This window comes from Arachis ipaensis, chromosome B02, assembly GCF_000816755.2.
Source record: "Arachis ipaensis cultivar K30076 chromosome B02, Araip1.1, whole genome shotgun sequence".
NCBI classification, from domain to species: Eukaryota; Viridiplantae; Streptophyta; class Magnoliopsida; order Fabales; family Fabaceae; genus Arachis; species Arachis ipaensis.
In genome coordinates this window covers 93,436,611-93,452,966 of record NC_029786.2, presented here as the reverse complement: position 1 = coordinate 93,452,966, position 16,356 = coordinate 93,436,611, and the positions used below count along the sequence as shown (strand labels likewise).

The following is a 16,356-nucleotide window of genomic DNA, read 5'->3' as shown; positions in this document are numbered from 1 at the left end:
GATATATGTTGGTATAATAAATAATTAAATAATATAAGTATTTAAGTTGGTTTCATTTCCTACATACCAAAAATAATAAAGATTAAATGATGATATTATGGTATTATGGTCTATTCTCTTATTAATTATGTATGCTTAAAATGAAAATTTAATCGGATAACAATATTATTTTTTATATCACTATTTATATTAAAATTAAACCTTAAATGCATAGACACAATGCGAAACTTTAAGATAATTTACTTATTTAAATAATTTGCACTCCAATACTGCCAAATTGTCTTAAAATCAAATCTTCTATTATTTTATCTTTTTAATTTATTTATATATAAATTGTGGCCTGTATACAAATTTTAGGTTTAGAGATAAATCATAGATAGAGACAACCATTTATGTAGTTCATAAATGAGCATAAATAGTGGATATATTTGAGTTTGATGAGTTTGAAAAATAAAAACTTAATATATACACAATTGAATACAACAATTATTTATAATAAAAATCAGCAGCTGAAAACCATGGTTGAAATTTCTATTGCTAATAATCATATTTTCTAGTAGTAATCTGTATTTATTTTTGTCGAGGTCAAAATGATATCAAACTCGCTTAAACTTTTTTTTTTTTCTACATAAGAAAATGTGGCTACTAAATAAAATATGTGTCCACATATTTTTTATTAATTAATATATGATGATAACGTATTTGATCTAAATCATAAAGATTTGATAGAATTTTAAATTCATTGTTCAAGATTAATACAATCTTCTTTTTTCTTCAAACTTAAGACTGGGTATATAACATAGCTGATAGAGTTACATTTTCTATTAATAGCTAGTGTGTGTATTAAATTTTGTCTTTAACTTTTTACAACATATATATGTTAACATAATTTGTATTTTAATATTTCTTACATCAAATGATCATAATTGTTGAATTTTAACATATTCTTTTATAAATAGTTCTTTTAGTATAAATAAATAGTTTAATTTATACTCCTCATGATTTGAGACATTTTTTTTATAAATAATTATTTGATACATTATCTCACAAAAATATATTCAAAAAAAAAAGAAGAAAAATAATAAAGTATTTCTCAAATGATCATAGTCACTTGACTGAAAAGGCATACTAATTTTTTTTTTTTTTTTAATAGTTGTGTGGCAAGTGGCAACGTTTAATTTATGGAAATCAGAAACACGTATAGGGAAGGAGACATAAGTCATAGAAAGCATGTATGACATAGCTATGCTTGTCTCCTTTGAAGAATTCGGACACACAAATCTTCCAAATAAAGTTCAATTCTGAACCATGTGCTGTTCATCAATGTTCATCACATGATGCCTCGTAACTTTTTAATCTAATATTATTTTAGGGTTTTCATACACTTTTGATCATACAATAAATACCGAATACAATATCAATGAATCGTGGATGCTATCCTGATTTGACGTATTTGCGTATTGGACATATTTTAGATACTACGCTTATTGATATTCGTTCAATACGCGTGTTTTTTACGTCTAATCGTCATATTTTAATAAAAACATGTCTCTGTATCTTATACAAATTTTAAATCTGTGTGTATGCGTATCTTATGGGCGGTTTACAATTAAAAAAATTACAATAAATTATAATTATTAATGTGAAAACTTATACCTGAAGGGAAACAATAAATTGGGGATTTCACATTACTGGGGACCTCACATAGGAAAGCTACCATGCATGCTTAGTCTTTTTTTTTCCCCTTCTTTTATTTACGATCATAAAAGTATACAAATTCTTTTAACCCCCTTAATCTAATGTAAGTACTCGTAATGAAAATAAAACATTTCTTTTGCTAGATAAAATTTAAAAATCAAACTAGAGACAAGTTGGGTCTTTGGATGATTAACTACATAACTAAAAAAGGAACTACTCAAGACAAGTAGAAAATTTTTAATGGAATTTTCTTATTCTTTGATTTAATTTCTTTCTGTGATATCCGTGGAGGGCGATAATTACATAGAAAAGACCTTTATTGTAACCTTGCAATCCCTGGCTTTATCAGATGTTGCAATTTGCATGGATTTATCGAACATTGCATCTGCACGGATTTCGAAAAACCGAAAAGTGAGTGTTTTAATTTATTAGTATCTTTTTCTTTTTCAGTATTTCATGAAAACGAAATTTGACCATATACCTTTTTCTATTGACGTGAAAAATTATTAAAGAAGTAGTTTTTGTCCCTTATTTGATTAACAAAAGAAAAACTATATTAAGTCTTTTTTTATCTAACTTGCATATAGTTGTGTTTGATTTGTATATTTCTTCGGGATTTTTTTATTAAAAATAAATTTTTATTTTTTAAAAGTTGGTCAAAATGTGCAAAAATCATTTCTGTAAATCAGATATAATTGTCATATATTATTATTAGATTAGTCCTAATTTTTTTCATAAATTTAGCTGTTAGAAATATATTTGATATAAATAAAAAAACAGTGGCCATAATAACACAATGATATTATGTATATGAACACAAAAAATCACCAATTAGTCAAACTAGTTTGATAAATGATATAATCAAACTAGTTTTATATTTATAATAAAAAGAAAATATAACAGCAATTGTCAATTGATCTTTATTGGTGTCCATGAAAAACTTAGTTATTATGCTTAAAAATTTTAATAATTAATTTTTTGTTGAAAAAATATATGTAAACGACATCTCTCATCAAATTTCTTGTCTCCATATAAGTTGCGTACAAGTTTCTTTTCCGAATAAATTATTAAATTTAAGGAGTATATATATATGACATCCAATGAAACGTAAATCTTTGTTTAAATTAAGCAAAGAAACACTCTGTTTCATGATGATCTAAGAGAATATTTACAAATCTTCTGGAAATTAAAATCCGTGCCGCATATGAAAATGAAAGGACCTAATTAAGAGCTAAACTCGGAATTGGCATTTTAAAATCCAAATTAAACAAATAATAATAATAAAGAAAATTCTAATTTTGCATTGACCTTACTTGCACTAGATTTCTTGTGTTGTTGCACTATGGTCCAACTATTTTACTATGTGGCTTCAACACATTGAACTCTTTTTCAACGCTTTTGTTTTTGTTCCTTAAAGATAAATTGGAAGTTAGCATAAAACTTATTTAGTAGGGTTGAATTTTTTTGTGGTACATGAGAGTGAGAATGAGATTAGTATGTACTATTCATTATTTAATATGTTGCATATGAACATATGTACTGAATTTAGTTGCATTTAATAGACCAATTTAAGCCACTTCATCCACCACTCTTTGCTAACACTTTGTATTCATAAACCTATGGAACATAGAATTTTGGTGTTCTTTTTAGATTTTGGAAGAAAATAGTGGTGAACAAACAATTAGGGATTTATTAGATTGAATATTTGAACGAAGGAGATGAAAGAATGAGAGTAAATAAAAACAATCAAGATCTTCTAATATAAAACGAGAAAATTAGTAAAATAATAAAGTGATAGGTTAATTATTTTTAAATTAAAATAGTAGGTTCATATATGATAGTAGTTTTAAATTTAATGATAATTAATTATTTATTTTAGAAGACCTAAATTAAAATAAAAAATATTTAAGAGGTTTTTGTTGAAAATATTCAAAGGAGGTAAGAGAAGGGTGCATAAGTGAACAAAATATTAAAAAAAAAATGATTAGAGATGTTTTATTATAATAAATTTAACTTATTAGTCATCCAATATTTCTATAAACGAAGTCCAATCCATATAATTCAGAAAGACCCATACATCAATTCTCTTGAAATTTTGAATTATTATCTTGAGATTTCATGTGGAGATTAATTCATCTAACGACTTCACCAAAACTTGTTCCTTTTTGCAATGGCATATCTTGAAGTGATGGAACTTAGATTTTAGAAATTGATAAGAGCTTTTATATGATGTTTAATACTTAATTAAAGAATTGAAGTAGAGAATTAACTTTTTTTTTTAGTCTACACAATTAAATTTTTTTATTCATAAATTTTAAACCTTTAAATTCTAACTCAAAGTCATAAATTCTCCAATAAATAAATGAGAGTTAAAAATTAATTTTACAATAAAAATTGGCTAATGTTGACTATTTAAAAATTAATTTTTTCATACTAAAAATGTTTTTTCATCTTATCCTCCAAAATATACAATATATACCATAATTTAAATCGAATTAAGAATTTAATTTTGGTTATTGTGATTGTGATGGGTCATTATTGTCCATGTGAATATACCTGAACTGATCAAAGTTTGTGATGATTGGATAAAATTAAAATTTAAGGTATGTGCCAAACCCATGATGATAGATGAGACCAACTTAATTAATTAGCAAAATTCTGTATATCTTACCAAGCAAAACCTGTGATATCTTTAGATTTTGTCGTTTGGTTTGTTAGTTAGATTTACATGTATGTTTATTATTAGTATATTATATAATTATAATATAATATTCTTCACCTAATAATATTATTGTCTACAATATTCTTGTGCTTCTCATGCTTGCAAATTATTCAAGGAGACATTCTCATGACTTGCTTGAATTTCGCTAAACAAACATGATTTTTCTTTTAATTACTCTTTTCGTGTTGAATATGAAGATTATGTATATTCCCTTCGTGTTAAATTATTAGTTGTTATTATAAAATTCTTGTATGTTTATAATTTAATGTATTATGTAAAATTTTGACCGAATCGGATTTAATTAGGCTAAGTCTTGACTCTAATATTAAGTTTATATTAAAAATTTAAATTTGACTCTAAATTAATCAAAATAAATTGAGTTAAATCAAATTGACTCGATATATAATTAAACTCACTAGATAAAAATAACATAAAATTATTTTTTTTAACATTTTATCTTTTGTATAAAATAAATTTTTAAAAAAGTTATTTGACGTAAAATTATTAAATTTGGAAGATAGAAATATATGAGTTTTCTAAGTAAACTTAAACCGTGTCAAAAATTTAATTTCTAAACCCCATCTATGTCTCCTCATATTTAGTGTTTTTTATTCAATGGAGATATCTTTGAGGACTCAAGATTCCATTTTTTTAAGATTTATTTCGTTAAAAATTAAATATTTTTAAACTAAAAATAATAGTTTACTTGAGTTGTGTTACATATACTTTTCTTGGGTCTATAAAAAAAATTATATATTCTTCTTATAGTAAGAGCTATTTTAAAGAGTTTTAATATAAAAAAAAGAAGATAGACCACTTTTGATGCAGATAAAAATAGTACCTGTATAATTTTCTTTCTTTCTTAGTAATTTTATAAACAAAAAAATTTATATATGTTATTTGAGACAGAGATAGAGACAGAGACGCAAGCGAGACGCAGGCGGCTGAAGGAGGAGACGCGAGGGAGGAGAGCTGGTAGATCCAGCGAGAGGTGTGGCAACAGAGCTGAGTGTGTGGTGGTGCCGTGGCAGTGAACCGAGGTGACAGAGACAGAGTTGGGATGACTACCGTTTTGGAAGGTGGATTCAGCTGTTCGGTTCTTCAGGAGGACAGGAAAGACGAAGTCACGAATTGGAGAATGGGGGAGAGTAGCAAGGTGAAGCTAAAGCTTGAAAGAGACAAAGATGGGGGGAAGTCTCAGTCTCTTTGAACTCTGAAGGGAAGGAGAACGGGAGAGTAGTGCTATATTTGGGGATGGGCAAATAGGGTCTTTTTTTTAAATTTTTTTCAATTCAAACCGGTCCGGGTTTTAAAATCCGACTGGCTTGCCGGTTTTTTACCAAACTGACCGGTTCAAATCGATTCCTTCCGATTTTTTTCCTTATCTTGTTGTGTGCATTATCCGGACCGATCACATGGCTGGTTCGGTCCGATTTTGACAACACTGCTTATAGTTTGTTGAAAGATCTGTTCATATAGTGGAACATGTAGTTTTCTTTTCTTTGGGTACACAAAAAATATAAGGGATTGGTCAACAATAAACAAATTCAATCCACAAAAATTAGCCGCTGCATTTTCTTTTCGTATATTTTGAGCTTCCCTTCGTTTTTGCTACCATGAATGGCGATGGAGGTGCCTTGGGGGCTCCACACAAGCACCAACCATCCACTAAGGTGCAAGATCAGCTGCAAAGAAGTATAAAGAAAGTTAGGAAAAATGGAGAAGGGTATTCAGGAACACAAGGCTTGATACAAGTAGGGGTGTTCATAGGTACCGGATACCCGATTACTCAAACTAAACCCAACTGAACCAATTAAATTATTTCTGAAACCAATGGGTAATTGGACACAATCCAAACTGAACTGATGATATTCTCTGGTGATTGGTCCGGGTAATGATTCTAGGGTTGCGGAACTCGAACCAACCCAGAGACCCGTACCATTATTAATTAAATTAAAAAAATATAAATTTAAAATCTATATACCTTTTACTGATTCTAACCTTGACCTAAACACATTGCAGCGACAATCACCCATCGTATGATTAACCTTAGCAGAGCACCCTCAGTCCTTCACGACCTCACTATTACTTACCCAACCAAATCGACAACAGCTTTCTCTCGTCGGTGTCTCCTTCTGCATCTCTGTCAGTGCCTCCATCAGCATCCTCGTCAGCGGGTCTTTGTCAGCATCGTCGTCTCTGTCAGTATCATCGTCTCCGTGACCTTCAGCATCGTCTTCTCTGGTAGCTATAGGGTCGTCTTCTCTGGCAGCATCTTTATCTTCCGTTAGCGTGCTTCGTCTAGCATGTGTCAACAATGTCTGTGTCATCATCTACTCGTCAACAATGACCTTTCCTTCGTCTGTAGTGGTTATCTTCTCTAGTCAGGTAACGATCTAGTTTCTTTAGGTTAAGCGTTAATTTTTTTTATGTTATCTATTAATTGTTTTACTCTCTGCTCAATTTTTGTTTATTTTTTATTCTTGTTGATAATTTTTTGTTTAATTTTTACTGTTGGAAAAACCTAACCCTGTCAACGACACTGATGTTGGAAGCACATCATCTCTAGGTGTAACCACTCTCACTGCCATTGACAATGGTATTTCTGGTGGAACATCGCAAAGTCCAACTCTTCCACAATTTCTTGTCTCAAATCCTTCATCAGAACCTGATGCACAAATACAAACCGAAGCTACTGGAGCTACTGGTGAGCCTCCAAAGAAGGTAAATGTAAATCCAGTAGGGCACCTAATAGTGTTTGGGCTCATTTTTCTAAAAGTTCTCCTAATAAAGCCTGCTATAATTATTGTAAAAAAAAATATGCATGCAATAGTTCTAGTCATGGTACCACAAACTTGAGGACTCAAAAGATGATGCATGATTTAAAAAAAGAACTTGAGGACCAAGAAAAACTTGAATTAGGTAACTATTTTTAAATTATATTTCTTTAAATTATTATGTAATTATTATTATTGTTAAGTCTCTAATCGTAATTTAATTATTGTTAATGTAGAGCTTCAACTTTAACAATATCTAATCAAGCCGTTGGAGTTGATGTTGTTTAATTTACAATTTGAGGTTAATAATTTTTTACTAATTATTTATTTATTGAATTACTTTCAACTAATCAATTTCATATATTGACATTGGCTAATTATATGCTGATTTTTTGAAGGTCACAACTCCTCTCTTGAACATACTTGGTTGATGGAATGAAGGATTATGGTGTAAAGACTTTGAAGGATTATTTCTATTGCACTTTTATATTTAGTTTTTAATGTGTTTGGAATTTGATTTGTTTGGTGTTTAATATGTTTGGATTTTAATGTATTAAGTATTTAATATGTTTGAATTTTAATGTGTTTGATGTTTGGATACCTCTAGTTTGGATTTTAATGTGTTTAGACTTTTGATTAGGGCAATGACTTAAGTATTTAGCTATAATTGTGGATTGTTATGGGTATTTTATTATTGTTAGCATATTATTGATTTATTTATTGATTTTACATGTTTATTATATTTACAGAATTTTTAAGATAAACATTTTATTTTTTATGAATTTCTGTTTTATCAGGTACCCAATTACTCGAACCGAACCAATCCGTTCTTAATCGGTTTGTTTGGTTTGGGTACACAAAAAAATTAAATTCGAACCAATTACAATTTAATTGATTCAGTTCGGTTCTAATTTCACCCCAAACCCGAACCAACTCGACCCGTGAACACCCCTAATACCAAGAGAAGATGAATGGATGAATGATTCACATGAAGTGAGGGGAACCCCAGGAAAAATGTGCACTCTCTCAGCCACAGTCAAACAAGGTCCCATAAATAACTATATAGAGGAAGATAGCAATCTCTCTGACGAGGACAGCCTGGACATGGAGGAGGATATCAGGATACCAGAGAAAATCAATCAAGGAAGCCATACAAGAACTGAAACTCATAGTTTACCTTAAATTAAAGTGAAAAAAGTGAAAGAAAGTCTATTTAACATAATGATTAATGGAGCAACAGGGAGGAGGCTTTGGAAACCTTGGTGGGAAACATTGATAGTAAAGCTGCTAGGAAGAAAAATAGGATATGTAGCCATGAAGAGAAGATTGGAAGCCATATGGAGTAACAAAGGAAGTATTGATGTCATAGATCTAGGGTAGGACTACTATTTGGTTAAGTTCTATGCATAAGAATATCTTGATTTTGCTCTCTTAGAAGGACCTTAGAAAGTGTATGATCACTATCTAACCATAAGGACGTGGGAACCTAACTTTAATCCACTTACAACCGATACTGACAAGATAACAGCTTGGGTGAGGCTCCCGAGACTTCCAATTGAACTGTATCATAGAATTGTGCTAAAGAATATAAGAAACATTATAGGAATAACTATAAAAGTGGACAAAAACACCATGAAAGTGTGTAGGGGAAAATTCGCAAGAATATGCGTGGAAGTGGTTTTGACTAAACCTTTGGTGGGACGATATATGATAAATGGTAGAGAATACTTGGTGGAGTATGAAGGCATTCACCAAATATGTTTCTCCTGGGGAAGAATATACCATGACCAAAAAATATGTCTAGCAAGAGCAAATAACGCAATAGACAAAGAGCACAATTCACAAGCAATCCAAAAAGAAAAAGAACCTCAGCAAGAAGAAGAGACAACACATCCAAATAAAGAAAAAAAATCAACAACTTAGATAAAGGGAAGCAGATTGTGAGCGCTGAAAATGATAAAAATTTTAGTCCATGGATGGTTGTTCAAAGACCAAGAAAAGATAAAAAAGAAAGCAAAGTGGAGTTAAGCAAGCAAGCATCAGAGATATCTAAAACAAAAGAAAATGGGTCAAGATTCAGTGCGCTTTAGGTGAAAGAGACAGAATAGGGTTAGATAGTGCTCGAAGGCCAAAGAGGAGAAGAAACATCAGAGGAACCGGTGAAAGAACACACTATTGATAACAAGGGAAAAGGAGTTAAATCTCAACAGCTAAAAGTTAAAGACAACCAAGAAAACACAGGAAAAAAAAGATAAAAGAGGGACTAAAGATAGGGAGGCAAAAGGACATTGAATCAACAAAATGAGGGAGAAAAAAAAATTCAAACTGACATGACTAAGCCACAACAAATTGAAGGGAAAAAGAACAACTCTATGGTTCACTATAATGAGAACTAGATAAAAGCAAGTAACCACTCTCCTTCAATGATGGAGGAGGATATTAACTTTATCTACCCAGTAATACTAGAAGAAGAAAAATCTCCTAATTCAACATCCACAAATCATAACAAGGTAGCACTTATGGATATAGAATATACCAATTCAGACCCAAATAGAAGCTTATTGGAGGGGGTGGACTTCACCACCCCATAAATTAGTGCCCTTATGGACACTAAAATGCAAAATATTTAATTTTTCAAGTTACTCTTTCCAGAATTTTAGTCTCAATTTCTTTTTTCTCATATTTTATTTAAAATTCCTGTGTTTATACGGAATGTTAGGGGAGCGACAAGCAACAAGTTCAAGTGTATTTTTATTGAATTGATGAGGCCACATAGGCCAGATATCGCTGTCCTGTTGGAAACTAGGTGCAGTAGGAATAATGCTAAAAATATTATTCAACAACTAGGGTTCTCTAGCTATTTCGTTAACGAGGCACAAGGGTTTGTTGGGGGCATCTGAGTGTGTTGGAAAAGACCTAACCTCAACATCGATATCATTGAAACCCACCCACAATATGTTCATATGAAAATAAAAATAAGATTAGAACCCATTGGTTTTTCATTGCTCTTTATGCCAATCTTCATCCCATCTATAGAAGAGAGCTTTGGCCAAGGTTATTAAGCATTGCTAACTCTCTAACTGGGGATTGAATGATGGGGGGAGACTTCAATGTAATTACGGACAGTTCAAAAAGAAAAGGGCAGCAGTGTGGATATCAGAGGATGCAACTGATTTGCTAACTGGATAAATAGATGTGATCTCATATATTTGGGGTTTAATGGTACAAGGTTCACCTGGAAGGGAGCGCAAAGAGAGGGGCAAGAGAGAGTGTTCAAGAGGTTAGACAGAGCTCTAGCCAATGTCTCTTAGAAGAACAGATTCCATGAAGTTGTAGTGGAGGTTTTAGCCAGATCTAATTCTGACCATCACCCCCTCCTCATAACTATAGAAAAGAATAAAAATAGAAGAGACAATAAACCCTTTAGATTCGAGGCTATGTGGTGTCAACACCTTGACTTTTAAAATTATTTTTCTAAAAGCTGGAACAAGCAAAACAACCTCATTATAGCTTTAAATAATTTAAAGAATGATTTTTTTGAGTGGAACAAGAAGTGCTTCGGGAATATCATTAAGCCCAAAAAAAAGTGCTTAATAGAATTGCTAGTGTTCAAAAGAGCAACTCATATGGCCAAAATCCTTACCTAGACAAGCTGGAGCAAGATTTTAACAAGGAGCTTGAAGATATTCTTGACAAAGAAAAAACTTTTTAGCTGCAAAAATAAAAAAAGCAATGAATATTGGAAGGGGATAAGAACACTAAATTCTATCACATCAAAACCATCATTCGAAGGAGGAAAAATAACATTCTTGAACTTAAAGACACAAATGGTGATTGGATAGAAGATGAAGAAGTGTTGAAGAGATATGTTATCGGGCATTTTTAGAAACTCTATTAAAAAGAGGTAACGATCACTCCTTTAAAATTAATGCACTATATTCTTCCTGATTTAGATAATTCTATTTGCAGTGAACTAGTTGCAGAGCCTACAAAATTGGAGATTAAGAATGCAACTTTCAACATAGTATCGCTCAAAGCTCCTAGAGATGATGGCTTTCCAGCACTCATCTATAAGAATAATTGGGAGAACATAAAAAATAAAGTGTGTATGTGACTTCATTAGAAGCTACTAGAAGGAATCCAACCTCATTGCCCTCGTTAATACAATCTTTGTTGCACTTCTGCCTAAAGTGAGCAGCCCATAGAAAGTTAGGGTGTTATCCCTTTGTAATGTGAGTTACAAAATTCTAACCAAAATTCTAGTCAGCAGAATCAAGCTCTATCTTAATGATAGGATTGCCATTCATTAATTTAGTTTTATACCCGGAAAAAAGATTCAAGATAATATTCTTGTTGCAAAAGAAATGATGCATAACATGAAAAGAATGAAGGAAAAAATAGTTTATGGCAATCAAAATAGATTTTGAAAATATGTACGACAAGTTGAATTGGAATTTCATCAAGCAAAGATTGAAGGAATTTAAACTATCAGACTAGTTTATCAATATCACCATGAATTGCATAAGTTTAGTTAAATACAATGTTCTTTGGAACGAAAACAAATAGATAAATTCAAGCCCAAGAGAGGAGTTAGACAAAATCTGGGGTTTAGAAGCACAAGGGAGGTCTAGGATTTAGAAGACTGAATACCATGAATGATATATTTCTCTTAAAAATTCTATGGCAGCTAAAGAAAGATCCAAATACCTTATGGGCAAGAGTGATGCTATACAAATACAACGAAAAAAATATTCTAGGAAATATTATCCAAGCTAACCCTATGATTCTCCTATTTGAAAAGAGTTAGTCAAATTATAGCCTACCCTTCTAGAAAATGGAGTAAAACAGATAGGGAATGGTTTATCCACAAATTTCTGGTACAAATTGTGGGTAGAAGACAAAGAAAGCCTTAGCAACTTGGCCTTGAACCCAATCGTGGATAACAACTCTCTGGTCTAGGAATGGACAAATAGAAATGGTGAATGGGATATCCAAAGACTTGCCCTAAACCTTCTAAGTAACATAGTTGACAAAATTACAGCCATGCCTCCACCACAAACAGAGGAGGAGGATGATAGAATGGGATGGAAGCATTCCTCTGATGGAAAATTCTCAGTAGCAAAAGCTTATAAAACCCTATCTAGTTGGTCTAAGCCTATGGACACTATTTGGACAAACTTATGGAATTGGAAAGGACCACAAAGAACTAAAATTTTTATGTGGATAGCGATGCATAGAAAAATTATGCAAAAGATAGACAGAATTTTTGGTGGGAACGGAAAGTGCAATTTGTACAACAAAGATCAGGAGGACGTTTTTCATGTTCTTAGGAATTTCGCTAAAGCCTCAACAGTATGCGTACAATTCCTTAGAACCTCAAGAAATTCAGTATTTTTTAAAAATAAATTGGGAGGAATGGATCCAAGTAAACTTAAAGTAACACTTGGGGCTGATTCAGAATATAGAGTGGAGGGACATTTTTATTGTCACTTGCTGAAGATTGTGGTGTTGGAGGAATAAAGAAACTCATGAACAACAATACAAGAGACCAAGGCAACCTCACAAAGAAATAATAAAGTAAGTAAATTGCTAAACAAAGCGTATCTGAAAGGTCATATGACGGACAGAGAGAGCAACGATAAATGTAGGATGCACTCCTCCTCGTGGTTGGGCAAAATTAAACATGGATGGAGCACAACAGGGCAATTGCAAATGGGCGGGTTCTAGCAGTCTGTTGAGAAACAAATTGAAAATAGATCATTGGCTTCACCCATAATATCGAAAACTGCTCTACTTACAAGGCAGAGAGCTGTGGGATATTGTGTAGGAGCTGAAGCTTGCATGGACGATGGGTGTGCGAAATTTGATAGTGGAAGGTGATGCCGCTTCGGTGATAAGCCTGATAAATGAAAGGAACAATCTTAGCAAGCACCCAAATACACTTGTAAGAAAAAATTTTGAACTGCAAAAATAGGAATTTGAATATAAAATTTATACAAATTTATAGAGAAGATAAAAAGTGCGCTGATTGCCTAACAAAAAAAATGCTTATAACTAAAAAATGAATTTTTGTTCTAGAATACACCTTTCTTAAAAGTAGTTAATCTCTTCCATAAGAATAAAGAATGGACTACTTTACTTCGTACTATTTGCATGTAATTTTCTTTTTAGGACTTTTGCCCTTCACAAAAAATATATATATATATATAAGTGATTATAGATTCACTTAAGGCATGTGGTGATGTAATAACAATTCATTGGCCTCGCTAGTAATCATGTTAGGGTCCGAAATTTAGATGAGATGAAGTAGTAGAGATTAAATCCTCGTATTAATGAATTGATACTCTCTTGTCGTGCTAGACGACTAATGTGAAGTATATTTTGGGCTTCATTGAACACCAAATAAAAATATATTTTTTCATACTAATCCAACATAACAAAAGAGTTCAACTCATTACTGTGTTTACTGAGTCAGTATTAGCAAAAAAAAAAGTCAAGAAACTACTTTAGTGCTCGGGACTCAATTTTCAAGACTACAATAGTGCAATTGAGATTTCAAGAGCCAAATTAGTAAAAATCGTGAATCTAAATGACTTTTATAAAAATTTAGTTAAGTAAAAGATAAAAATCCTTAAAGTATTATGTGTGCAAATATGTAATTTAAGTGAGTTTGTAATTTTTGTAATGACTAAGATTGAAAATTATTTAACTCGTCAAAAAAAAAAAAAAAAACACAAAAATTAGGAGATGTCTAGAAATTCAAAGAGAAACAATACAAACTTGATTTCATTTCTTTTGAGATATATTTGAAGCTTTTCTCACTTATAGCAATTCTCTCTTTGTTCTGAATTGTTTTTCATAAAATGGATAGACTTAGTTGTGATTCTTCCAAATTCCTTGGTATTATCTGTTTTTTTGTGAGTTGGATATGATCGAAAGATTGTGAGAAAGTTGCATTTCCATCGGGGTTTAGTTCAAGAGATTGAAATGAATTGAAGTTTTTGTTAAAGTTAAAAGATCGTATCTGAGCATTTGCAACATATATTATTGGAAACATTACAAGCAACACAACAAAATGGAAATCACAATAAACCATTGTAAAGTTTAGGTACGTAACTGAAAGAGGATAAAACAAAAGCAAAAATGTATAATGATTTATTAGAATTATACATTTTTATTTTATGACATGCATTTTTGTTGGGGTCTATATACAGAGCCACCAATTCAACATTGTCATTTTTGTTGGGGTTTATTATAAAACGATTTTTTTGATTGAACTACGGTTAGACTAATTAAACTAATAAACCAGTAAACTAGTAACTAAAACAGTTTGATAATTAGTTCGATTTTCAGAACCTTGCTATTATCTTTAGTCATGTACTATTTTGTTGACTAATTAATAGTTAAAAAAAAGTTAATATCCTGATAAAATTGTTTTAATAAATTTAAGTTATTTTGTTGACTATTAGTTAAAAAAGTTAGTATCCTGATAAACTGTTTCAATAAATTTAACTATAGTTAGATCTCTATGTAAAATTCTTATAACAAAGTCTTATTCAGAAATTCTCTTCAATCATCAACAATTCCATTCAAATTTTTAAATCACATCTTGCATTCTTTTCTTGTTTAATTTGCTCAATCAAAATCCTGTTTCATGTTCATTCAACAATATAATATGAACAGTTAGTATTTGTTGTGGCAAACACATTCAAGCAAACTTTTCAAACTTAAGTTGTACAAAAAATATAAGATTTATTTTGTTAGAATTATGTACATATATATCATTAAAAATTTAAAAGAAAAATATTAGAAAATCATATATTTATTAATATTAATTAACACTTTGAGTTAACATCTTATTTTTATATTATTAAAATTCAATATTTAAAGTTTAAAATTTAATACTTAATGTGTTTAAAATGTGTCAAATATTGACCAAAATAATAAATTTTATTGGTCATATAAAAATTTTTAATTTAAAATAACTAACATTTATACAACCATGTCATAAATATTTTGGTTTTCTAAATGTTAACTTTTAAAATTATACTAAATATACATAATTCTAAATATGTAAAAATTTCTAGAAATTAAATGAATGACATATATAAATGAGTAAATACCCAAAATGGTCCTTGAATTTCAAATCGCTATTTAATTTAGTTCTTGACTTTTTAAAATGACCAATTAAATCCCTGAAATTCGAAAAACTGCATCTTCATTAGTTCCTTGCAGAAGTGCCATCTAAACGTTGATGATGTGGCATTCCAGCTGTATGCTGATGTGTACCAAAGTTGAATTTGATTCAAATTGGTACCTGAAATTGCTTAATAATATCCAAATTAGTCCATCTTCAATTATAAAACCCTAATCCCCAAATTATTGTCTTCTCCTCTTCAATCTCTCTACTGTCTTCTTCTCTTCTTCATCCTCTCCGCTATCTTCTTCTCTTCTTCGACCTCTCCACTATCTTCCAGTTCATTTGGTTTTTTCGTCTGCATGAGTGATGATGGGTGGTGGGGAGAGAAGCCAAAGTAGCTCAAATAGGAACAACTCTGTAGGGAGACCTTATGGCAGCAAAAGAATGTGCAACAGGGGAAGTAAGAACGCCGTTTTTTGTAATTGCAGACTTTGGATGGTGATGAAGTACTCAACGACAACAGAGAATCTTGGTAAACTATTTTATGGTTGTCCAAATTAGGAGGTAAGGTTATGGCTCTAAAGAAAATGTTAAGATAGTTTCACTTTGAGTTTGGATTCACCTGCGTTTTTTACTTTGTAGTATGTAATCCATTGTAATTTTTTCTATTGGGTTAATGGAGGTGAAGAACCAGTTTGTGCAACACCCATTTCACAAAAAATTTTGCATGAGTTCAATTGAAAAATGACAAATTTAGAAAGTGATGTTAAGACCTTGAAGATGATGATAATGGTTACCTTCTTAAAAGTGGAAAATATATTTTAGCTTAATGGACGAACCTGCAAGGATACATATAATTTAAATCTGTGTTAAACTTAAAATTAATCCAACTGCATTAACTTGTAATTAAAATAGTTTTTAGGTAAGTGTACTGATGTTGTAGTTCAGGATGAATATAAATTGGAAGATAGCAGAGAGGACGAAGAAGAGAAAAAGACAGTAGAGAAATTGAAGAAGAG

At 30.9% G+C, this 16,356-nt stretch overlaps 2 long non-coding RNA genes across 3 annotated transcripts; one reads left to right on the top strand and one right to left on the bottom strand.

Moving 5' to 3' along the window:
• Positions 5,207 to 13,341, bottom strand: LOC110268990. Its single transcript, XR_002357819.1, has 3 exons — positions 12,996 to 13,341; positions 10,841 to 10,909; positions 5,207 to 6,105 (listed from the first exon to the last, which is right to left on the bottom strand). It is a non-coding gene; the product is annotated as an uncharacterized LOC110268990 (long non-coding RNA).
• LOC107628469 lies at positions 6,113 to 10,904 on the top strand. 2 transcript variants are annotated; one of them, XR_002357818.1, is made up of 4 exons: positions 6,113 to 6,808; positions 6,990 to 7,144; positions 7,434 to 7,498; positions 7,596 to 10,904. It is a non-coding gene; the product is annotated as an uncharacterized LOC107628469 (long non-coding RNA). The 2 variants fall into 2 exon arrangements; XR_002357817.1 differs by having other exon boundaries at positions 6,113 to 7,144.